The sequence below is a fragment of the Schistocerca cancellata genome, chromosome 5 (assembly GCF_023864275.1).
Source record: "Schistocerca cancellata isolate TAMUIC-IGC-003103 chromosome 5, iqSchCanc2.1, whole genome shotgun sequence".
NCBI lineage: Eukaryota > Metazoa > Arthropoda > Insecta > Orthoptera > Acrididae > Schistocerca > Schistocerca cancellata.
This window is the reverse complement of record NC_064630.1, coordinates 263255163-263281716: the sequence shown is the minus strand read 5'-3', so window position 1 is coordinate 263281716 and position 26554 is coordinate 263255163. Positions and strand designations below refer to the sequence as shown.

Here is a 26554-nt window from a genome sequence, read left to right as displayed (position 1 = left end):
GAGATAAGCAATACCTTACCCAATAAACTGAAGGTGTTACCAAGGCCTCCGGAGACATGCACTACACTCCAAACCTAGTCCACAAATCAGCCCCTGAGCCATATCCACACATGCTCCTATTTCTTCAACCAACCTTACAAACCAACTACAAAGGAACACTCCCTTATTAACCAATACCATATCCAATTAAAACAGCTTAACCACATCCTCTGGTCTTTGATTGTCTTTCTTTGCGACCTGAAGTGAAGAACATGCAACACTTAATCATTTCAACCTATCACAAAGTAGTTTTCTACTGCTCACCCAATATGTGAAATATCCTAGTCCATCTATATCCCACCTGTATTACCAACCTCTTGCCACATGACCCTGCACAGGACCCAGGTCCCAGACTTGTCCTATGCACCCATTCATCACATTCTATTCCTCTCCTGTCAAAGGTTTACATCATCCTATCAGAGGAAGGGCCACCTGTGAAAGCACTCATGCCTTATACTAGCTCTATTGTAACTTTTACTGAGACTTCTATTTAAACGTGACTATGAACCAGCTGTGCACTCAATTGAAGTGTCACTGCCATGGCCAAGAATAGAACTTGCAGTGACAGTGCATGTACTTCAGCACAACTTGCTTGATTTCAGAGGCATACCTTGTCATCTGGAGACACCCTACTGGATCCCCCTCTCCCTCTCCGACAATTTTTACTTTGTGGTGTAGTTGAGAATTGTCATTTAAACACATCCTTCGATCCCACAGTTCCTCTGGTCTCAATCTCCACAAGCTCCTGTCCCACTACACTCCACTCCAACCCTGTGACTTTCCTCCTGCCCTCCCTTCTCACTAAAGGTCCAAACCACTTCAGTCAAGTTTCTGTATATGATTCAATGGGCTATTAATATGATTAAAGGCTACCTTTGCTCTTTTCCTGATTGTATTTCACTTATCAGTTTTCAGCAAATTAGGAAAAAATTTAGCATTGGCTTAATTTCTGTTGGTTGCCTCCTTATGTGAATGAGAATAAGTTGTGGTATAAGTTAAGTCCCTTCTCTCAGTCTCATAGCATATAAATGCAGTTGGTGTATCTGAATTGAGTTGAAATAAGTGGGGATGTCAAGGAACAATAAGAAAGTAAAAAATATTACATAAGTAAAGCAAGGGGAAATTAGAAGTAAAAAGGTTGTAACTGCCAATAGGAATACAGAAAAAAATATGCAGGATTATGTAGATCAGTCTTTGAAGCTCTTCATAACTATATAGTCAACTCTTATGGTAAATTATTTCTTTAAGAAAAGACATCTTAGAACCATCAAAAACTCTTACAACAATTGTTTGTTATTTTCAAATTCTTTTAATTTTAAATCATCAGGTTGACAAAAATATTAGCAATGTAACATGGAAGAATAGTTCATTGACATCAAAAGTACAGGCAGAACAGAGGAGTTCACTGTTACCAAGGATCATGGTTTTTACAATATAGTTCAGTTTGTTGGCATCAGATGAACAAGTTACGAGTACCCATTTTAATAGTGCAAATACTCTGGAATGTCAGAAAAACATATTTTAAAACAATGGTGCCTTATTGTGTTCTACCTGTACTTTTAATGCCACCATTCCATGTTATGTTGATAATTTTTGTTGATATGATGACAGTTTTAAAACTGAAACTAATCAAAAATAATAAAAATTATTGATGTAACAGCTTTTTGTGATTTTGAGAGGTCTTTCTGGAATCATTTAAGACCAGTGGATCACTACCAGCAGAAAGTATTTTGTACGGAGAAAGTATGTTACAAAAGTTGAGAAATATGTTAAAACTGACTTGGGGACTGAGTTACAGTGGTTGGAAGGAGACTAGCATTCACCTAAGGAAGTTGGCAAATATAAACAGGAGTGATATTGCGGTGTAGTGGCGTTAACTTTAAGAACATGATTGAAGTTGAAATTTCTGATGTGAACTGCATCAACTTGCCTTGCTTCATTTCACATTGACGATTAATAGATTCCATAGTTCCATGAGTGGTGCTGTAGATCCCATGGTGCCCCCTGCTGAACTACATACCCTATGAAGTTCCTGTGCAACAGGAAGAGTAGAATCACATGCCTTGGATGATGGAACAGAAATGCACCCAAAAGGGTTGTTGGGGGTGGGGGACTGAAAATAACCAGAATACTCAAAAGAAAAAATGAAAAATATGAAATGTATTCACATTTGTGAATATGAACAACCATCAGCTGTATAATGGAATGTCAACAATTTGTTCCAGACTGGGACTCGAACCTGGATTTCCTGCTTATCACAAGTGGTCACCTTACTTTTAGGCTATCTGAGCATGACTCAAGGCCAGATCCAGACTTCCATATGGTGTCAGCCATGTTTCTACAACCCACATTTGTACATTCATCAAGTATATTCCCCTACGGGGGAGACATTTTAATTGAAAGCTGCTTTCCTGGTGTTGGCAGATAAATACAATATTGCAGTGCCTGTGTTGTTCAGAAGTATGATGCAAAGTTAATTTCAATATGTATGCTTGTCATAGTGGCTGTTTTTGCTGCAGTGCCTGCTCCTTCAGACATGTACACATCTCCGAAGGAACATGGCATTCTTAAAAAAAAACAGGCACTGCAATATCGTATTTATCTGCTGATACCAGCCAACAACTTTCAATAAAAGTGTCCTCCCCTCTATGGGAATTACATAGTGTGTGTATGAGTACAGGTTGACACAGGAATGACGACATATGGAAGTTTGGGTATGGCAATGGGTTGTGCATGGATAGACAAAGCAGTTAAGGCAACTGCTTGTGTGAAGTGAGCAATTCACATATGAGTCCTGGTCCAACACAAAGTTTGATTGTCGTCATTTCATCGTACAGCTGATGGTTCTTTGAATTCGCAACTGCGAATACATTTCATGTTCTAAAATTTACATCCATAAATCTAAACTTTTGAACTTTGTAAACAGAAGTGAATTATGGTTAATTGAAAACCAGAAAAAAATGAAGCACGAAATACTTTACCAATATTTCATGTGCAACCTGCTGAACAGGTTATTAATTTGAGTATGCCTTAGTAAAGAGCACGTTTATACATAAAATTTTATCATTTGCCATTTCTGAAGTTCTGATGTTGACCACAGCCAAATAAATTCTTCAAGGTGAAACAAGTCAATGGAGAACGAAAAAGTCGATCAGCTGATCAATATTTCGATTCTCCATTGACTTGATTCATGTTGAAGAAATTTTATATATGTATACAATAGAGCCCTGGTAATTTGAGCTGATTGGGGCTGAGGCTACCTCAAATTACAGAAAACTCAGATAATATAGAAATACCACTAAATCAACAGGTAAATCATGATTAAAGATTTAATGAGTACAATTATGATCAAATAAATAAAAAAGCAATATAGTACGTACCTGGGTTATGTGTACGTAAGTAGGGAACACCTTTCCAAGTTGCAAAAACATAAGTTACATTTTAAAAAAAACTGTCCTTTAAAATGGAACATCATTTTTCAGCAGAAATGTCACTTCATCTTCTAAGAAACATGTTGTCAGTTGGAGTAGCTTCTGCTTGCTGCTCAATTTAACACAATTCCACATATAGTGCTGCCAAACCCTCGGTGTGAATGATCACTGGTACAATTTCTTCAGACAATTCCTTGTTGTCACTGTCTTCAGTGGGCTCACTAACCATTTCAACAATTGCAAGATCGGTTACTTCAAACTGTTCACCATTGATAATCCATTCTGAAACATCACTCGTATATGCATTTTCACATCCAGCAAGCTTTTTCATCAGTTCTGCCAATGGTACATCATCTTTGCCTGTACTGTAGATATCCGTTTTGTTCTGTAAAATCAGATTCCAAACTTTTTTAGTCTCTGCCATGAATCAGCTATCCAGTGAACTACATCTTTTATCGTAGGTTTTTTTCTTTTCTTTTCTTTGATGGTTCCTTCACCTTCTGTTGCCCCCCCCCCCCCCCCCCCCCCCCCTTCCCTGTGGGTTCGGGAGTTAGAATAGGCCCGTGGTATTCCTGCCTGTCGTAAGAGGTGACTAAAAGGAGTCTCAAACATTTCGGCCTGTCCCCTCTTGGGTTTGACCTCCATTTTTCCAAATTCTTGCGAAGAGCAGGCCAATTGGGGAAGGGCACCTTACATGGTGCATTGTGTCCATCGTGCATTGAGACCTTTAGCCAGCTTTCTTGTCGTCACATTGCTGTCCCACTCGTTCTCCATCTCTTGGGCAAGGATACATTCCTGGGTGTGATTTCCACCATGCACTGGGCCGTGTTGCTTTTTGCGGACACGACGATCATGGACTTCCTTGCACCTAATATCCAGCACGGTAGCCAGTCCGTTGTGGTGGGGCCACAATGTACCCTGTTGGTTGTAGCCCCCTGACAACACAGGGATTGCTCTGCTGATGCCTGTGCCGTTGACTCTCCACATATGCCAAGGAGTAGATGCCTATCACCGTGGGGCATCGGGACTCCAGGCAATGGCCATCCTGCCAGGTGGCCCTTGCTGCGGCTGGGTGGCGCCCATGGGGAAGGCCCTTGGTCGGAGTGGGTGGCATCAGGGTGGGTGACCCGCAATGAAGCGTGGTACATCATCTCTCGCTGGTGGCCAGCTGCCAGCAGTCTCTAAGCGTTCTCGGGCTCAATTCAACGCTCAGAAATACGATCCCAAAACGTTCCCCTCCCTGGCCACACCGTGGGAGGAGCGTAAGGCTCAGGATGGCAGTGACATTTATTTGCCCCAGTTCCTAGTTTGTGCGAGAGCTGATGGGGAGTCTTTCATATCAACAAAGCCTCAATTCTTCGTAGAGCAGTCAAGAAAGTTACCTGCTTGCTGGTCCAGGGTATTATTTTCCATAGGGACCTTCTTTTGCAGCCTGATGATGAGCTTCCCCCCCCCCCTCCCCCTCCCTCCCCCAGACGCAGTGCTTGAAGTGCTAGAAGTTAGGCCATATGTCTTCCCGCTGTACTTCCAGCCTCACATGTCAAGATTGGAGACGGCCATCAGATCCCAATACTCTATGTGCCCCGCCTCCCATCTGTGTCAACTGCAGAGAGCATCATTCACCTTGCTTGCCAGACTGCAGGATCTTACAGAAAGAGTGGATAGTCATGGAATACAAGACCCTGGACCGACTGACCTATACTGAGGTTAAGAGAAACGACTCCATCCTGTTCGAATGACTTCCTCATATGCCACCACTACGACAACTGTGATAGCCCCATCAGTTCAGCGAATTCCAGTTGGCTCACCAAGCCGTACAACTCCTCATGCCCCCTTGCCCATAGGGGGGAGGGGGGGCCACTACCCACCCTGTTGCTCCTGCGCCACCTACCTCGGGAGCACCCCCCCACCCCCCCCACCCATTGTGGATGTCTGTCCCCACTTCTAAGCCAGAGAAGCATCCAACTTCTTCGGCTCCTCTCGCTTGCAAGAGGTCCCTTGGGTCCCTCCCTTCCCAGGTTTCCACAAGTGGGAAAGATGACTCCCGATAGTGGCATAAGTGCCCACAAGCAGCAGGTCGTAGGGCTTCACGGTCCTACTCCGTCCCGGAGACTGAATAGGTGAAGCCCTCCCAGCCAGTGAAACCCAAGGAGCAGCGAGAAACGTCCAAGAAGAAGACGTCTAAATGAAGGAACTTGCGGTGGCACCCACCACATCGCAATCTACAAGCTCTGTGACTGAGGGCGAGTTAGAGATTCTGGCATCTGCTGAGGACCTAGATCTCGCCGGACTCTCAGACACAATGGATAGCACTCGCACAGGTACTCACTTGGTGGCAGCAGGTGACCCAGCGGCGTAATCTGCCTCCCTGGTCCCTTCACGCCTTTCTCGGCCATGGAGAGTGTCGTCCTCCAGTGGAACTGCAGAGGTTTTTTCCACCATCTTGCTGAACTCTGACAACTTCTCAGCCTTCACCCTTTCCTCTACATTGCTCTTCAAGAAACTTGGTTTTCGGCGATGCGAAACCCTGCCCTCTGTGGCTATTAGGGTTATTATAGGAACCGGGTAGATAATGAGAGGGTATCTGGTGGCGTCTGTGTCTACGTCCTTCATTCTCTTTACAGTGAGACTGTCCCTCTACAAACACATTTAAAGGCTGTCGCTGTTCGGGTGTGGACGCCTCAGACTGTTACTGTCTGCAGTCTCTATCTTCCACCAGATGGTGATGTCCTGCAGCTTGTCCTGGCTGTGCTGATAGCCCAATTGCTGCCTCCTTTTCCGTTACTGGGCGACTTCAATGCCCATAACCCTCTGTGAGGTGGATCAGTGGCAACAGGTCGAGGCAGCATCGTGGAGCAAGTATTGGCACAGCTCGACATTTCCCTTTTACATAATGGTGCCTTCTTACATTTCAGTGCGGCGCATGGCACGTACTCAGCCATTGACCTTTTGATCTGCAGCCCTAGCCTATTACCATCTGTCCAATGTAGTGTGCGTGATGACTTGTCTGGTAGTGACCACTTTCCGATCTTTCTGTCACTGCCACAGTGTCACTCTTCTGGGCGCCCCTGCAGATGGGCTATGAATGAGGCTGACTGGGACTTGTTCACCTCCATTGCCATTATTGAGCCTCTTTCCAATGACGCCATTGATGGAGTGGTTCACTCGGTCACCATTGGTTTCGTTACTGCCGCAGAATCTGCCATTCCCTGATCTTCTGGGTCCCCTTGGCGGAGGACTGTGCCTTGGTGGTCACCTGAGATCGCTGAGGCGATTAAAGATTGCAGGCGGGCACTCGAGCGTCACAAGCGGCATCCCTCATTGGAACACCTCATCACCTTTAAACAGCTCCGTGCGCGAGCCCGCCGCCTTATTCGCCAACACAAGGAGTGCTGGGAGAGGTATGTCTCCACCATTGGCCTCCGTACCTTTCCATCGCATGTTTGGGCCAAGATTAGGTGACTCTATGGCTATCGGACCCCCGCCAGCATCCCTACGGTTTCACTGAATGGAGCAGTCTGTACTGACGACGACACAATTGCAAACTGCTTAGTGGAGCATTTTGCTCAGAGTTCTGCTTCTGCGAATTACCCACTGGCATTCCGCTCTCTGAAAGAGCGGTTGGAACATCGGAGCCTTTCATTTCACACGCGCCACCCTGAATCGTACAATGCTCCATTCAGTGAGGGAATTCCAAAGTGTTCTAGTCGCTTGTCATGATACGGCTCCCGGGCCAGATCGCATCCACTGTCAGATGCTCAAGCACCTCTCGGTAGACTGCCAGCAACGCCTCCTAGACTTTTACTACTGTATCTGGGTTGAGGGTGAGTTCCTGTCGCAATGGCGGGAAAGCAGCGCAATCCCCATGTTGAAACCTGGCAAGAACCCACTGGAGGTGGACAGCTACCGCCCCATTAGCCTCACCAACGTTGTTTGCAAGTTACTCGAATGCATGGTGAGCCGGAGGTTGAGTTGGCTACTTGAGTCTTGGGGCCTTCTGGCTCCGTCTCAGGGTGTGCTTGGAGTCTGCCATCTCTATGGCCTTTGCCTGCCATCAGCATATGGTCGCCGTCTTTTTTAACATGCGGAAGGCATACGATACGACATGGCAACATCACATCCTCTCTATGCTTCATGGTTGGCGTCTTCGGGGTCCGCTCCCAATTATCATACAAAATTTTCTGTCGCTTCGTTCCTTCCGTGTGCAAGTGTGCTGCCTGCCATAGTTCTTCCCGAGTTTAGGAGAATGGGATACCGCAAGGATCTGTCTTAAGTGTCTGCCTCTTTTTAATTGCAATTAATGGGCTCGTTGCAGCGGTGGGAACGTCTGTCTCAGCTTCCTTGTATGCTGACGACTTCTGCCTATACTTTAGCTCCACTGGCATTGCAGCTGCTGAACGGCAGCAGCAGGGTGCTATTCGCAAGGCACAGTCTTGGGCTGTAGTGCATGTTCTCCAGTTTTTGGCTGCCAAGACCCGCATTATCAATTTCTGTTGGCAATGTACTGTTCACCCTGAGCCATGGCTTTATCTTGACAGCAAACCTCTTGCTGAGGTGGAGACACATCGGTTTTTGGGATAGGTTTTTTGTACCCGGTTGACTTGGTGCCGTCATATTCGGTAGCTTAAACAGACGTGCTGGCGGCATCTTAACGCTTTTCGTTGCGTGAGTCACACCAGTTGGGGTGCTGATCGGTGTACCCTTCTACAGCTGTACCAGGTGTTAATTCAGTCCCGTCTAGGTTGTGGGAGCCTAGCTTATGACTCAGCATCACCTTCCGCATTGCAGTTGCTGGACCCCATCCTTCACAGCGGGATCCGACTCGGCACTAGAGCTTTCCGGACAAGCCCTGTCAACAGCATACTTGTGGAGGCAGGTGTACCTCCATTGCGGTTCCCGCACCAACGATTACTGGCCGCTTATGCTACACACGTTTGTAGCTTGCCCAGGCATCCCAATAATTGTCTCTTGTTCCCTCAGTCAGTCGTCCATCTTCCGGAATGGCGGCTCCGGCCAGGGTGTATGATCGCGGTTCATGTCAAAGCTGTTCTCTCTGGGCTTGAGGTTTTCCCTCTTCCACCTCTTTTCCGGGCCCCTCTGCGTATACCCCTGTGGTGTGTGCCCCGCTCACACCTTCAGGTTGATTTGGCACGGGGCCCAAAGGACTCAGTCCCTCCTGAGGTCCTCCGCCGCTGCTTTCTTTCAATCCTTGCTGCATTTCAAGGCTCTGACGTCTATACTGACGGTTCGATGGTTACTGGTCGTGTCGGTTATGCTCTTTACGCTAGGGGATCATTATGAACAACACTCATTGCCGGCTGGCTGCAGTGTTTTCACTGCCGAGCTGGTCGCCATCTCTCGCGCCCTAGAGTATATCTGCTCCGCTCAGCTGAGTCCTTCGTTATCTGTAGTGACTCCCTGAGCGGTATACGAGCTATCGATCAGTGTTTCCTTCGCTCGCATCTGGTGATGGTTATCCAGGAGACCCTCCATACTCTTGCCATGATTGCAACGTTGCGGCCACTCTGTGGTCTTTGTGTGGACCCCGGGTCATGTCGGCTTCCCAGGAAATGAATGTGTTGATGTGCTGGCCAAACAGGCTGTCGGTGCACCAGCCTGGGAGATTGGCCTTTCAGATAGCAACCTCAGGTCTGTTTTGCAGCAGAACGTACTTCGCACCTTGGTTGAAGAATGACGCACCCTTCCTTCACCCAACAAACTTCGGGCCATCAAGGAGGCTACCAGTGCGTAGCGCTCCTCCTTGTGGGTCTCTCGCAAGGACTCTGTTGTCCTGTGCTGGTGCGCATTGACCACACCTGGATAACACACAGCTATTTATTGTGCTGCGAGGACCCACCTTTATGTCGCTGCGGGTCAGTTTTGATGGTTGTCCACATCTTGTTGGACTGCCGGCTTTTAACTTTGCTCAGGCAGGCATTTGCGCTGCCTGATACGCTTCCTGCACTTTTATCAAATGACATTGCAATGGCAGGTTTAGTTTTGAGTTTTATTCATGCAGGGTTTTTTAATCGCTTATCTAAGTGTTTGTCCTGTTTTTTGTGTTGAGTCTGGCCTTTGGTCTACGATTTTAGACTGGGGTTTTTAGTGCATTTCTTGTTGGTTGGCTTTTCCTTTTTTGTTTCTATGGTCGGCCAACCACTGTCACACTCGGTGTGATTTTAATTCCTTTTTTCTGTTCTCTGTCTGTGTCTTTCTTGTCCTGTGTCGTCTCGTCATCACCATTGTTTGTTCTTATTCTTTGTCGGTGTTTAAAGTTCGTGGAAAAGGGACCGATGGCCCTAGTAGTCTGGTCCCTTCAATCCCACAAACCAACCAACCAACCAATCACCTTCTGTTGTTCGTAGAAGTGTCTGTAGGAAATGACGATGATACCTGTTTTTCAAGAATTGTAAAATACCATGGTCCATAGCCTATATTAAACTCATCAAGTTAGGGGGTAAGAACAGTGCACAAATGCCATCACATTATAATTCTTCCTAATCAGGTTGTGAAACAGTACTGTCAAGTGTAAAATGGCTTTGGAAGACAGTCACTTTTTCTTTAGGTATCTTTTGGTCTCTGGAACAAAATCTTTGAAAAACCACTTTTTAAAAACATTTTTGTCCATCAAAACAGATTTTTGGTGGACATAAGAGGTCTGTTCAAAAAATTCTGTAATATTCTTAATTTCTTGCCAATGGTGTGTTGGAACGAAATGCGGTTGACATCCACGCAGACACCTGTGTTTAATGAGTAACTGCTGGAAGATTCATCGTTGTATGGCTATTAGTTATTGTTCAGTGGTGTACTGAGTAGAACATTGTGTCATACAGTTTGCGAATTTTGAGGTGGCAGAGTTAGAGCAGCAATGCGTCCGCATTAAATTTTGTGTGAAACTCAATGAAATCTGTGCAAAGACTCATCAAATGATGCAGGAAGCCTATCGTGATGAGTGCTTAAGCCATATGCCTTGTTACAAATGGTTCACACAGTTTAAAAATGGCGGGATGGAAGTTAAAAATGACCATTGTTCAGGATTCCCTTCAACATCTACCAACGATGCTCATGTCAGGAAGATCAATGAAATTGTGTGTGCTAATCGAGGACTGACTGTCTGAGAGATCGCAGAAGAATGTGACATTACAGGTGGATCATATCATGAACTCCTGACACAGCATCTTGTTGTCACCAAGTTCATCCTATGTCTCATGAGTCAGGACCAGAAAGGCCTTTTCTTCGGAGTCTATGAAGAGCCTTTGGATCGCACAGATGAGAAAGAGATGTTCCTTAAGAAAATCATAACTGGTGATGAGACGTGGGTCTATGGTTATGATGTTGAGTCCAGGGTTCAATTTTCACTACGGATTGGGAAAGCTTCTCCACGGCCAAAAAAAAGCTCATCAGATCAGGTTAAATGTCAAAGCCATGCTGATAGTTCTCCTTGACTTTGAAGGACTAATTCATCATGAGTTCATGCTATAGTGACAAAATGGTAATCAGTGGTACTATCGCGATGTGTTGCGACATATGTGAGAAGGAAGCGGCGTTAAATGTGGTGAGACAAATCATGGCTCTTTCGTCACAATAATGCATCTGCACATTTATCCCAACTAGTGCACGACTATTGCACAAGAAACGAAAGCACTGTGCTGCCTCACCCTCTCTACTGTCCAGACCTGGCCCTGGCAGATTTCTTTTTTTACACCAAAAGTCGAAAAAACCCATTGAAAGGGCAAAGATTTGCCATGGTAGATAAGATAAAAGAAAATTCACAGATGGCGCTTCATGCAATCCGGTAAGAGTTGTACCAAGACTGCTTCTGAAAGTCGCAATGGAATTGGGAGCGGTGTATCAATTGTGGAGGAGAGTATTTCGAAATTTGCACAACAAGTAAAAGGTAAGCGTACAAAAATTTTGTGGACAAAGTTCTGGAATTTTTTGTACAGACCTTGTATGTAACAGGCAGTGCAGAAGCAGTGATATTTTTTAAAGCTCTAAGTTTAGCAGACTTTGCTCTTACCAGCAGCTTCCCAGTTTATGGCCTTCCCTTGCATTCAATGCAGCAAGAATTATTAAAATCACTTTGTTTTTTGTAGCTCAGGGCAGCCTTTCCTTCTTTTGAGGCTAGAGTTTTAGATGGAAGCATTTTATAATTTAGCCCTGTGTCGTCACAGTTATACAGTTGATGAGGAGTAAGATTTTCTCATAGTATAACTTTTCTTAATTTCTCACAAAATTGTGCAACAGTTTGAGAATCCGCAGAAAGTTTTTCACTGCAAATTTCAAACTGCTTCACACTGTATCGCTTCTTCCACCTATCCAACCATGCTGAACTAGCAGTAAAATTGTCCTCACATTCCTTAACTCATTTCTAAAAAGTACTGCTTTTTCTTGGAGAATGGGCCCTGAAATTGGATTTCCTTTTTGTCTTTGTTGAGTAAACCGAACAGACAAAACTTCACTCATTTTCTCATAATGAGATGTCTTCATTGACTCCCGTTCAAATGACGAAATAGAATACTTGTTTGATGAAAAATTCTCAATTTTGTCTCTGTTCGTATGCCAATCTCCAACTGTCAGTTTACTGACTCCATTCCCAGCAGCAAGTTTTTTTAATGTTTCTCCTTTGTCTAGTCTTTTCAAAGCCTGCAGTTTCATACTCAGTGGGACAAATTTTCTCTTACCCCTACCATTCATTGTAATGTATAAATTAAAACATTAAGAAACACATAGTTACATATGCTGAATACTCTGTACATACATACAACACTTTGAAATTAACATGACAGAGGTGGGCTCACTACAGAACAAATGTTACTACACAAACAGCTACATTACATACAACAATGATCAGCCAATGTTGTAAAATGTGTACTCTGTTGTTAATTAAGCATAGTGTAATTTAATGACCACTGTTGCTGAGGAGGCACACAATAGAATAGTATGCACTGTACAACTGATTGTCAGGCAGTCCTAATTAGTGAACAGTCAAAAAAGAAAGAGCAAGGTTGGCAAAGAAACAGCAAACGCACTCCTTGAAACCTAATGGTACATGTCCATCTGTAATAGAAGTGTACTAGCAGTCTGAGGCCAAGGTTATTTCTGTGCACTATGAATGAACACACTAAGTGGGACAGTTTTACCTCTATTGTTCATAGGGATAGAGAGAGAGAGAGAGAGAGAGAGAGAGAGAGAGAGAGAGAGAGAGAGAGAGTTCAAAATGTCACACATTCAAAAGTGCGTAAAGCATACATGCGGACATAGTATGAAAACAGGTTTTTAAATGGGTTTTCACATTGGCTTGCTCTGTGCGACATTCCAGATTCAAACCTAGCATGTCAGTACACTTTGCATCCACTGTGTTATGTGTCCGCCTGCCGCCAATCTCAGCAATCTAACACCTGAGGCTCTATCCTGACGAAGTTGTTTTGTATGTGTCAGTAGAGACATGAATGTAAATAATGTGTTAGAACTTCAGTGTCTCTGTGATAGGCTTTGACGAAATTTTTTATTTCCATTTGTAATTTATGCAGCAGTTATGAGGTGAGTGTGGGCCTGAATGGTCACCACTGAAAGACAAACATGGCAATGTCCCTGTCTCACGTCCATACACCTTGCAATGGCCACATTCTCTCTCCTCTTCCTGATCTCCCTTGAGGCCGCACTTAAACTTAGCATTGACAAGTTAGAGTTCTATGTACTTTTGTAAATATGCTATTTAAAGCATTAATAATATATTTGAACAAAATTGTTTCTCTTTTTACAGAATTTGTATGTTGCTAAAACGTGTCCATAGATTCATGGTTAAAGAGAGGAACTTTGAGGGAAGGAAGGCATAGTAACTCAACTGATACATCTACTACTGTAGAAGAAAAGGATGCACAAACTGGGATTTCTTCAAAAGATAATATGAAAGAACATGTGTCCTGTACAAATAGACCTAAATGGATGTACAACGAAAGCTTCTGGAAATTTGGGTTCATGCGTACTGGAGAGTCAGTTGCTCTTGTTGCAGTGTGTGTCTTGTGTCAATCAAAACATGCAACCAGTTCTTTGATCCCACCCAAACTTTGTAGGCAGTTAGAAATAATGCATGCTGACAAAGGGGGAAAAGTTCACTTTTCTAAAAGACAGCATGACACAATAGAAAAGTCTAAACGTCAAATAATTACTTTTACAAAAACTGAAAAAGAGAATCTAACTGAAGCACATACCATGCAAGTTATCATATTGTGTTTAAAGGTGAAGCTCATTCAATTGAAGAAAACCCCAATCTGTGTGCAAGACAGTGACTCATATTATTAACGAACAGGCTATCAAAAAAGAATAGATGCCGTATGGCTATCTAATAATATGTTTTCACAATGCATCAAAGTTGTTTCTGCTGTCATAGAGAAGGAGCTAATTTACCAACTGGGCTTTGTAAAAAGGACACACTGCAAATGGATGAACCCACATATGTTGCAAGAGTAGGTGTACTACTAGTATTTGTTCATTACACATCTGATAAAAGTATTGGATGACAGTTCCCCATGAGTGGATATTTACATGAAAAAACTACAAGAGAAGATATATGCAGTTATATTAATGATTACATTATAAAATGTGAGAATGGTTGGGAGAAGATTATTGATATTAGCACAGATGGTTCTACAACCATAGTAGGAAAAACCAAGGAAGTTTTATAATGTATACTGCATGTAGCTACAGGAGCCACCGGTAGTCACTATCTTGCATGAGCAAGCCTTTGTGAGAAAATGCCTCCTGATTAAAAATATGTAATGAATGATGCGGCCAAAATGATGTGGTTGTTGTTGTGGTCTTCAGTCCTGAGACTGGTTTGATGCAGCTCTCCATGCTACCCTATCCTGTGCAATCTTCTTCATCTCCCATTACTTACTGCAACCTACATCCTTCTGAATCTGCTTAGTGTATTCATCTCTTGGTCTCCCTCTACGATTTTTGCCCTCCACACTGCTCTCCAATGCTAAATTTGTGATCCCTTGATGCCTCAGAACATGTCCTACTAACCGGTCCCTTCTTTTTGTCAAGTTGTGCCACAAACTCCTCTTCTCCCCAATTCTATTCAATACTTCATCATTAGTTATGTGATCTACCCATCTAATCTTGAGCATTCTTCTGTAGCACCACATTCGAAAGCTTCTATTCTCTTCTTGTCCAAACTATTTATCATCCATGTTTCACTTCCATACATGGCTACACTCCATACAAATACTTTCAGAAACGACTTCCTGACACTTAAATCTATACTCGATGTTAACAAATTTCTCTTCTTCAGAAATGCTTTCCTTGCCATTGCCAATCTACATTTTATATCCTCTCTACTTCGACCATCAAAAGTTATTTTGCTCCCCAAGTAGCAAAACTCTTCTACTATTTTAAGCATCTCATTTCCTAAACTAATTACCGCAGCATCACCCGATTTAATTCGACTACATTCCATTATCTTCACTTTGCTTTTGTTGATGTTAATCATATATGGGCCTTTCAAGACACTGTCCATTCAGTTCAGCTGCTCTTCCAGGCCCTTTGTTTTCTCTGACAGAATTACAATGTCATTGGCGAACCTCGAAGTTTTTATTTCTTCTCCATGGATTTTAATTCCTATTCTGAATTTTTCTTTTGTTTCCTTTACTGCTTGCTCAATATACAGATTGAATAACATTGGGGGTAGGCTACAACCCTGTCTCACTCTCTTCCCAAGCACTGCTTCCCTTTCATGCCCCTCGACTCTTGTAACTGCCATCTGGTTTATGTACAAATTGTAAATAGCCTTTCGCTCCCTGTATTTTACCCCTGCCACCTTCAGAATTTGAAAGAGAGTATTCCAGTCAACAGTGTCAAAAGCTTTCGCTAAGTCTACAAATGCTAGAAACGCATGTTTGCCGTTCCTTAATCTGTCTTTTAAGGTAAGTTGTAGGGTCAGTATTGCCTTACTTGTTCCAACATTTCCATGGAATCCCAACTGGTCTTCCCCAAGGTCGGCTTCTACCAGTTTTTCCATTCGTCTGTAAAGAATTCATGTTAGTATTTTGCAGCTGTGATACTGATAGTTTGGTAATTTTCACATCTGTCAACACCTGCTTTTATTGGGATTGTAATTATTATATTCTTCTTGAAGTCTGAGGGTATTTCGCCTGTCTCATACATCTTGCTCACCAGATGGTAGAGTTTTGTCAGGACTGGCTCTCCCAAGGCTGTCAGCAGTTCTAATGGAATGTTGTCTACTCCCGGGGCCTTGTTTCGGCTCAGGTCTTTCAGTGCTCTGTCAAACTCTTCATGCAGTATTATATCTCCCATTTCATCTTCATCCACATCCTCTTCCATTTCCATAATATTGTCCTCAAGTACATCGCCCTTGTATAGGCCCTCTATATACTCCTTCCACCTTTCTGCTTTCCCTTCTTTGCTTAGAACTGGGTTTCCATCATAGCTCTTGATATTCATGCAAGTGGTTCTCCTTTCTCCAAAGGTCTCTTTAATTTTCCTGTAGACAGTATCTATCTTACCCCTAGTGAGATAAGCCTGTACATCCTTACATTTGTCCTCTAGCCATCCCTGCTTAGCAGTTTTGCGCTTCCTGTCAATCTCATTTTTGAGACGTTTGTATTCCTTTTTGCCTGCTTCAGTTACTGCATTTTTATATTTTCTCCTTTCATCAATTAAATTCAATATTTCTTCTGTTACCCAAGGATTTCTACTAGCCCTTGTCTTTTTACATACTTGATGCTCTGCTGCCTTCACTACTTGATCCCTCAGAGCTACCCATTCTTCTTGTACTGTACTTCTTTCCCTGTTGTGACTCGCTGATCATTCAAAGTGCCGCCGCACAATTACGCGCGTCCTCTACATGCGGCGCTGTCTGCCAGCCATGCAGCAGCCGCGCCACCTAATCTGCCAGCCAGCGGCCGCTAGACTTGGACTGAGTGCTCATTTGAATGTCACTGTGTTCACATGTCTTGCTTTGCTCAGTGTCGTTTTGAAATATATGTGTTCAACTTGACGTTATAACAATTGGCGACGAGGTAGTGGATTTTTCCTTTTCATCGTTGACCCACAGGTTTCCATGGCTACTGTCAAGCAACTATTGCAAGGTCTGATTGAACAGCAAATGCTTCTAACATCGGCGATTTGCGATTTCGTCGCGGCATCAAATACGGGGCGTTTCTCGTGTTGTGTATACCTCCTTTTCCTCCTTATGACGAGATGGTGAAAGATTGGCCTGATTACGAAAAACGTCTTCGACAGCATTTCTTGGCATTTCATGTCACGGACGAACAAACATGTAAGTCTCTGTTCCTTTCATGGATTTCACCTCAAATGTATTGGTTGTTGTCGCAGTTGGCTCCTTTGAAAGATCCTGCGTCTTTGACCTTTGCTGAAATGTGCTGTCTGTCTATTTTCAAAAGCAAATGCATGTGGTAGCCTCTCGTGTAGCCTTTTATCGTTGTCAAAAACAACCGCATCAATCCTATCGCGCTTGGGCTGCTGAACTTCACGGCCTCAGTCGAAAGTGTCAATTTGTTACTGACGTTCACAAAGAATCCTATGCTGATTCCATGGTGCGGGATGCCATTATCTCGCCCGACAAAGAAGTTCGGCAACGTGCCCTTCAGTTGGCAAATCCGACTCTAGATGAAGTCCTATCCATCGTGCAGTCTTTTGAAATTTCTCGCGCCGCTGGTGTGCAAATAGAGGCGTGGGGTGACGTTGGGGAAATACAACCTCTGTGCGCTGTTGACAACGCGTGCGGTGCATGCCAACCGGCCGACGTGGCCGCAGTACGCTCCCACGCGCAGCCTCGGCCTAACCGTAAACAACCCTCTAAGACACTGCAGCAAAACACCCGGCAACTTCCTTCATGTCCGCGGTGTTTTACGAAACATTCACGGGGGACTGTCCCCAACGTTGGGCCGTGTGTCACAATTGCAAAAATAAGGGTCATGTGTCTGCCGTTTGCAAATCCGACCGCATACATGATGTTCGTGACTGTGACGCTGATTCTGCTTCTGTGTTGTCTGTCAATTGCACTTCTTCCCTTTCAGGGAAGTTATTCCTCACTGTCCAAATCCTTGGTCAGGATGTTCGCATGCAGATGGATACCGGTTCTACTGCCACTATAATTAATTCTCAGGTGTTTCTTCAGTTGGGTTCTCCACTCTTATCACCTGTCACTCAGCAATTGCGAACGTACAATAAACAGAAGATTTCTCTCTTGGGACAAGTTAATGCTGATGTATCTTACAAATCCGTCGTTCGCACTGTTCCCATATTTTTGGTCGACCAGAGTAATGCAGAGAATCTTTTTGGTTTCGATGCCTTTTGTGGTTTTGGGTTCTCCATAGATGACTCTGTCAATATCGTCTCTGATGATATTCCTTATGCTCAATTGGATTCCTTGTTGACGACATTTTCGTCCCTTTTTTCTCCTGGGTTAGGCCGTGCAAACGACTTTGAAGCTCATATCACGCTCAAACCCACTGCTTGGCCTAAGTTTTTTCGGGCTCGGCCCATTCCCGTGGCCCTTCGTGATCGGGAGCTGGATCGTCTCACTACTTCAGGGGTCTTGCTTCCTGTCATTGTCATTGCTAAGCCCAATGGTGATATTCGTCTCTGTGGCGATTTTAAAGCCACTGTAAATGCGCAATGCCTCATCGACACTTACCCTATGCCCCGACCTGAAGAATTGTTCACTAAACTTGTGGGAGGCCAGTATTTTTCTAAAATTGACCCGTCAGAAGCTTATCATCAACTTCCTCTCGACGCTGCTTCCCGGTAGTTTCTGGTCCTCAACACGCCTCTATCAATACCAACGATTGCCATCCGGGGTTGCCAGCGCCCCTGCTCTCTTTCAGCGATTCTTGGAACAATTATTGCTCCCTGTCCCTGGGTGTATCAATTACATGGACGACATTGTTGTCACTGGCTACACCACTGAAGAACATCTTCAGAACCTCCGCACACTTTTTCATATGTTACAGACTGCCGGTCTTAAGTGTAATCTTCAGAAATCACAATTTTTTCAGGCATCTATCACGTACTTGGGGTTTCAACTCTCTCGGGATGGTATTTGTCCGCTTCAGCAAACTGTCGCTGCGATCAATGCCCTTCCTCGCCCTACATCTGTTAAGGAACTGCAGGCCTTCTTGGGGAAAATAGCATACAATAGCATACTATCACTAGTTTTTACCGTCAGCTGCGTCGGTGGCTCAGCCGTTGCATCACCTGTTGCATAAAAACGTGCCTTTTCACTGGTCCGTGTCATGCGATGCGGCTTTCCAGAAATTGAAGACTATGCTGAAACATGCCCTGTGCCTGGCTACTTATCGACCTGACCAACATCTTGTTCTTGCCACGGACGCCTCTCAATACGGGGTCGATGCAGTCCTTGGGCACCGGTTTTCTGATGGCTCTGAACAACCCATTGCTTCTGCCTCCAAAACGCTCACGGATGCGCAACAAAAGTATTCTCAAATTGAAAAAGAAGCTTTGGCTATTATTTATGCTCTTCAAAAGTTTGGTGTTTTTCTCTAAGAATCCAAATTTCATCTTGTTACAGATCACAAACCACTTGTTTCCTTGTTTCATCCATCATCGTCACTTCCCGACAAGGCTGCACACCGCCTCCAACGTTGGGCTCTTTACTTGTCTCGTTTCAATTATGAGATTCATTTCCGACCGATGGCTCAACATGCGAATGCTGATTCACTGTCTCGCCTTCCCATGGGTCTGGATCTGGCATTCAATAGGGACGAACTTTCGTGTTTCCACCTGGATGTTGCCGAGTAGCTGGTTGTGGATGGATTCCCCATCACCGGGGACCGGCTGGCGGCTGCTACGGGTTCTAGTCCTACCCTCTCTTGGGTTTTACGCTGTATTCAGAAGGGTTGGCCAGATTGTCTGTCCGGTAAGACTTCTGACCCGTTGCGGAACTACTACGCTTTGCGCTACTGCCTCACGGCTAGGGATGGTGTTATCCTCCTTTCCACCAACAATGTTTCGCTGCGTGTTATGGTACCTGCGTCTTTGCGTGCTTCGGTCTTGCGCCTCCTTCACCAAGGGCACTGGGGTGTCTCTCGCACAAAATCTCTGGCGCGCCGTTATGTGTACTGGCCTGACATCGACTCTGAAATAGCACACATGGTCACTGCCTGCAGCCCTTGTGCATCACAAGCCACCACTCCGAAGTCACCTTTGTCACCGTGGCCTTCGGCTGAGACGCCCTGGGAGCGCATTCATGCTGACTTTGCGGGACCTTTTTTAGGTACTTATTGGCTCCTCGTAATTGACACCTACTCTAACTTTCCTTTCATTGTCCGTTGCATGTCGCCTACCACCACGGCAACCACAAGTGCTCTCGCCCGCATTTTTTCTTTGGAAGGCCTTCCCTCTACTCTTGTTACTGATAATGGTCCACAATTTGCCTCTTCCAAATTTGCGAATTTTTGTGCTCGTAATGGCGCTATGCATGTCACGGCCTCTCCGTTCCATACACAATCAAACATTGAGGCTGAACGACTGGTCCGCACTTTTATGGCTCAGATGCGGGAACTCCTGACTTATTCTGCTGCTGCTGATGCGCTTCTCCAATTACTGGCTTCTTACCGTTTCACCCCCAATGGGCGACCACAGTCCGGCTGAGCTCTTACATGGCTGACAGCCCCGCATGCTACTTCATCTTCTGTGGCCTTCCACCTCACAGCCGAGGGTGCCTTCGCTTGGCCGTTTCACCACCGATGACCCTGCCTGGGTACGGGGATATGGCAGGCGGTCAAAATGGAGTCCGGGCCGCATCTTATGACACTGTGGCCAATGCCTGTATGAAATCCAGACGGACACAGGTGTTGCAGTGCGTCATTTGGACCAGCTTCGGCCTCATGTGCTGGCAACACCTGTTCCGAATGCCGCTACACCACCTTCGGCTCTACCTGATGCTCGGGATTGTAGCATCTCTCGTTACTCACAACGCAGCCCTCTCACCATCATCTCGGTGCCAGTACAAGAACGGACGCCACCAGGAGATGTGCTTATGCAGGAACCGGATGACCATCATCTGTCGGAGCCAATCTACTCACCTCCTTCTCCTACGGACACCGACACATCGCCCATGTCTTCTGTTATATCAACTGGACTTGCCGCAATGGGCAGATTGGTGCACGGGCCCCCAGCAGATTCGACCCCTACGTGCCCCTGGGGGCTCAGCATTCATTTGCTGAGTATGGGCTTGGCGACCCCGGGGTCCTGAGCTGGGGACTGGTCAGCGCCGCCAGTCTCCTATCACCGTAACCCCCGGACATGCTTCAGCGACCACCCTATGGTGCGGTGGTGGAATGTTGTGTGCTGCGGGGAATGGTAATCTTGGCTTGACCGCCTGGATTGCGAGGAAGGCCAACCTCTATAAAAACCCCTCAATCTTACGGTGTGCTCCGCGCCTATGAGATGCATGGCTGTTGGGATGGAACAGTCACAAGCAGGCAACCTCTGGGGCACCTGCCACACCACAGTTGTATACGGCTTACTCAGGCATGCGGGGCTCTGTCTGAGCGGACCTTTAGTTCCCTAGCTGCTCGTGGGACCGCAATGGACCCTTCGACCTCTACATTTCCCCCTACCAGTGGATTGGGTGGGCCACTGGTAGGAAAACACACCGCATCGAAAAAGCGACTACGTGCAGTGAGTCCTCCAGCGCCGGGTGTTGCTAGAGATTTATCAGACTGTCATAACAGAGCACATGCTGATAATCAGAATGTGTTTTTGATTATTAAACGGAAGGAGGGTAGCTTTGAGAGGGTTTCTCCCTTTTACATCCACAAGGGTCTTGAGGGAATTACAGGACCACTGAAATCTGTGAAGCGACTGCGCAATGGGACTCTGTTAGTTGAGACTTCTAGTTCCTGTCAAGCCACTTCTCTTCAGAAAGCAACCTGTCTCGGAGAGTACGCTATCGAGACCGAGCTCCACTCCACTCTGAACTATAGTAAGGGTGTTGTGACATGTAGGGACTTGGTGGATATCCCCACAGACAAGTTAAAATCTGAGTGGGCTGACGAAGGTATTGTTGACGTGCAGCATATTATGAAACGAGTCGATGGGGACCTAGTTAAATCCGACTTGTTTATTCTCACGTTCAGTTGCCCGAGATTCCCAGAGCATGTTAAAGCGGGGTTCTTACGTTTGCCAGTATGGCCATATTTCCCCACCCCAATATGCTGTTTTAAATGTCAGCGCTTTGGGCATACTACGTTGGGGTGCAATGGGATAGCCACTTGTGGTAAATGTGGTCAGCCTGCCCATGAAGGAGCCGATTGTTCATCGCCTGTGAAGTGCGTGAATTGATCTGGGAGTCACCCTGTCTGGAGCCGGGTCTGCCCCGTCTATCTCGAAGAACGGAAGATACAGGAGATTAAAACATGTAAGCACATCCCCTATGGTGAGGCCAAGAAGCTCTTTAAGGCCATGCAACCTTCTGTGTTTACAACATCTTTAGCTTCCGCTCTGAAAAAACTGGTACAAATGGCCACTTTTGCTACGCAAACGGAGGTTGCTAGTGTTAGCACTAATACCTGCGTTTGCCAGTGCACTTGTGCTGCTGCGGTTGTTTTGCAACCTGCGGCTCTCCCCGCAACGTCGGACAAGGCTGTGGTTGCTGACATTGGGGTACTTCCCACCTCTCCCATATGGTGCCTTCTGCCCAGACGAGTAAAGCTCCAACTGTTGACAAGGCTCTGCATTCTAAGCCCCCCAAGACAAAGATGCCGAAGGTGAAGGTTTTGCCACCTGAGGAGACTAGTCAGGGTCGGTCCGATGACGAGGCCATCGTACTGTCTGACATCTCCCGTGGGTCGTCATCAGAGCTGATGGACATTGATGTCGACCGGGGGCGATCTTCTCACCCCAGGAATAAATCTCCGGCCAGTACGGGCTCTCCTCCAAAGCACAGAGGCAGGGTGAAAGTTCAGCCACCATGATCACTGGCTCCCATATTACAGTGGAACCTGAATGGGTTCAGGACGCATGTGGCCGAATTACAACTCCTTGTACGAGAGTGCCCTTTGTGCTTATGTCTCCAAGAGACACATTTTCGGGCCACTGATGCTCCTTCTTTGCGGGGCTATACCGTATATCGAAAAGACGATCTGACGGGGGAAAGGGCAAAGGGTGGTGTTGCGGTTTTTGTCCGTGACATGCACACCTCATCTGAGCTCCCTCTTGTTACAGACTTGCAAGCAGTTGCAGTTGACCTTCTTGCGGGTCGGAGGCTCACAGTCTGTTCAATTTACTTACCACCTCAGGATGCGATAGACTCTGAGGCTCTCACAGACCTTATTAGCCAACTCCCCCACCCATTTCTTCTTCTGGGGGACTTCAATGCTCATAATGTCTTATGGGGCTCTCCGACTACTTGCCCCAGGGGTCGCATTCTGGAAAGCCTCATGATGTCTGAGGAACTGTGCATCCTCAACTCTGGTGCTCCCACTCATTTCTGTATTGCTTCCGGGTCGTCATCGGCTATTGACCTTTCCTTTTGCTCTCCAGCACTCACGGATTCTGCTCTGTGGGAGGTTGTTGCTGACCTCCATTCTAGTGACCACTTCCCCCTTTGGATTCGCCTCCTGGATGAGGCTGTGGCATTACCAGTGCCGCCCCGGTGGCACCTCTGCAGAGCTGACTGGACACTTTTCAGCCAACTGGCTGTTTTGGAACACCGTGCCAGCGTCCACGAATGGGTAGACCATGTTACAGCCATGATCTCCCATGCTGCTGAATTGTCAATCCCACGGTCATCCGGTCATCCCAAGAGGCGTCCTGTCCCTTGGTGGACCACTGAGTGCGGCTCAGCCATCCGAGCCCGCCGTACAGCTCTGCGCCGCTTCAAGTGCTGTCCCTCAGCTGACAATCTTGCGGCCTTTCGGGTGGCAAGGGCCAAAGCGCGGCGAGTGATTAAAGAGAGCAAGCGACGGTCATGACAATCGTTCTTGAACTCCATCTCCAGCTCCACTAGTTCTACGAAAGTATGGGAACCCATCAGGAGGATTTCCAGGAAACTCAGCCAACTACCTGTCACGGCATTGCTGCATCAGGGATGTCTCCCCACGGCAGGCACCGAGAGACATTGCCCAGACACTGGCCATGCATTTTGCGGAATCTACCGCCACTATTAACTGTGATCCAGATTTCTGCCGCTACCGCACTGCCATCGAGAGGGGTCACTTGGACTTCTGGTCTCCAAACTCTGAACCCTACAACTTCCCCTTCACAATGTGGGAACTGGATTCGGCACTGTCTGTGGCTCATGATACTGCACCTGGTCATGATCAAATCCGGTACAGCATGCTGCAGCACTTGTTGCTGCCATCCAAGGAAGTTCTCCTGAATTGTTTTAATATGATATGGTTATCCGGCACGTACCCTGACTCGTGGAGGGAGGCGATTTTGATTCCCCTCCTCAAACCAGGGAAGGACCGAACGCATCCCAGTAGTTATCGAAGTATTGCGTTGACGAGCTGTGTCGGGAAGACGTTGGAACGCATGGTCAACCGTCGCCTGGTTTGGCTGCTCGAGACCAGGCAGCTCCTTAGCCCCTCTCAGTGTGGCTTTCGGAGATGTCGTTCAACTATAGACAACTTGACCCTGCTTGAGGCGGCCGTCCAGGAGGCCTTCCTACGTAACCAGCAGTGTCTGGGTGTATTCTTTGACATTAATAAGGCGTATGACACTACTTGGCGCCGCCTTATCCTCAATCAACCCCATGAGTGGGGCTTTCATGGCCGTCTCCCCATCTTCATTCGGTCCTTTCTTTCCCACCACCTCTTTCGATATCGGATTGGTAATGAGCTATCTGATTTGTACGTGCAGGAGAATGGTGTTCCTCAGGGAAGTGTTTTAAGTGTCACCCTCTTTGCCGTTGCCATTAACAGTATCACGTCCACTATCCGGAGTCCTGCCCAATGCTCCTTGTTTGTGGACGATTTTGCTGTTTTCTGTTCTTCCTCCAGTCTTGTCACTGCTAGTCGGCAGTTGCAGCTTATGATGAAGCGATTAGAGGCATGTACTGCGAAAACGGGTTTTACCTTTTCTGCAGACAACTGAATATTTTGAAGTGTCTGAGCCATCGGTCCTGGGGAGCAGATCGGGCGCGTCTGCTGCAGTTTTATAGGGCTTTCGTCCGATGGCGTCTTGACTATGGTTGCACCGTGTATGGGTCAGCAAGGCCTTCGTATCTGAAGATTCTTGACACAGTACACCATGAGGGTATCAGGCTGGCCACTGGTGCCTTCTGTACCAGTCCCATCTCCAGCCTATGTGCTGAGGCCGCTCACCATCCGGCGGAAACTCCTCATGGTGCGACGGGTGTGTCAATTCCTTGCTTGTCCTACCTCCCCTGCGTACCCTACCATTGCCCGACCGCCTATGGAACGTCTCTTTTCCAGTCGTCCCAGGGCAACGAGACCATTTGGGATTCATGCCAAGCATTTGCTTGAGTCCCTTGGTGTGGAGCGTGTGGCCCCCCAATGGCAAGGTTTTACTCGCCTGCCTCCCTGGTTGCTCCAGGGGCCCAGTGTCCTTTTAGACTTGTCGGAGTACCGGAGGAGCTGCACTCCTGCGTTTGTTTTTACCTCCTTATTTTCTGATATTTTAAACCAGCATCCCGACCATGTACCAGTATTTACGGATGGCTCTAAACAGGGGGACTCTGTTGGTTGTGCTGTTGTTTTCCCTGATCGAGTCGTCAAGTTACGGCTTCCTGCGGCGTTTACTATCTTTGATGCTGAATTGTTTGCGATCTTGCAGGCATTGGAGCAGATGAGATGTGTTCCCAGTCTTAAGTTCCTCATCTGTTCTGACTCCCTGAGTGCCCTTCTGACCATGCAACACTTGTACCCAGCGGATACGGTCGTCCAGAACATCCATGATGCCCTACTCCACCTGCAACGGCAGGGGAAGGAGGTTTCTTTCTGCTGGGTGCCGGGGCACGTGGGTATTAGGGGAAACGAACTGGCGGATGTGGCTGCCAAAGATGCATGTCCCCTCCCTCACGTTGTTGAATGTGCCGTCCCCCTCCATGCTGTTACCTCCCTCCTGTGTTTTCGTGTTATGTGTCAGTGGGAAGAGGAGTGGCTGGCAGTCACTGAAAATAAGCTACGTCTAGTCAAGGCCACCACGCGGCCATGGCGTACGTCCTACCAGTCATGCAGGCGGGATGAGGTTCTCCTCACTCGCCTCCGCATCGGGCACAGTCCCTTAATGCATTGTTTTTTACTCCGGCGGGAGGACCCCCTAATCTGCAGTGCTTGTGGCGTTCAGATTACTATCCGCCACATTTTACTTGACTGTCTTTTATTCTCTGACCAGAGGGCGGTGGTTTCTTTGCCACTGGATTTGCCCTCTATTTTGCAAGATGACGCAACGACTGTGGTTAAGGTCTTACGGTTTTGTGTCCTGTCCAATTTGTTGCCTCAGATTTTAGGGAGAGGGTTTTAATGTGCTGCTGGGTGACTGGCTCACCCAGGTTTTAGGTAAGAGGTCCGCCAGTCACGATTACCTCCTTGTTTCCATTCGGTTTCTGTTCTCTTTTCCTTGTGTTTCCTTTCCTTTTTAGTGTGTTCCTTCTCCTCTTGTTTTGCCTCTGTATGTGAGGATTTGGAACTGCCTCAGGTCTGTGTCTTTTAGCCGTTCTCCTTGTTTGCTGTTCGTCTTAGTCCCTTCACTGCATGTGTTCCTGTTTTTATGCGTTTGGGCGCTGATGACCAAGCTGTTTAGCGCCCGTAAACCTCTCACACACACACACACACACACACACACACACACACACACACTCGACCCCTACGTCTCCCGTCCGTACGGGAAGCCTCCTCCTCGAGACTTTACGGCCAGTCAAACAACGCCTATGGACGTTAGCAATCTACAGGCCACCTCCATCAAGACCAGTGCAAAAATTTCAAAGAGGGGAAAAGTGTTGTGACTCGCCGATCATTCAAAGTGCCGCTGCGCAATTATGCACGTCCTCTACATGCGGCGCTGTCTGCCAGCCATGCAGCAGCCGCGCCACCTAAGCGGCCAGC

At 46.5% G+C, this 26554-nt stretch overlaps 1 protein-coding gene across 3 annotated transcripts in view; it reads left to right on the top strand.

The window, feature by feature from the left end:
• The window catches only part of LOC126188181 (tubulin epsilon chain-like), a 154174-nt gene that overhangs the window by 110426 nt on the left and 17194 nt on the right, over positions 1–26554 (top strand). The window lies entirely within an intron of this gene.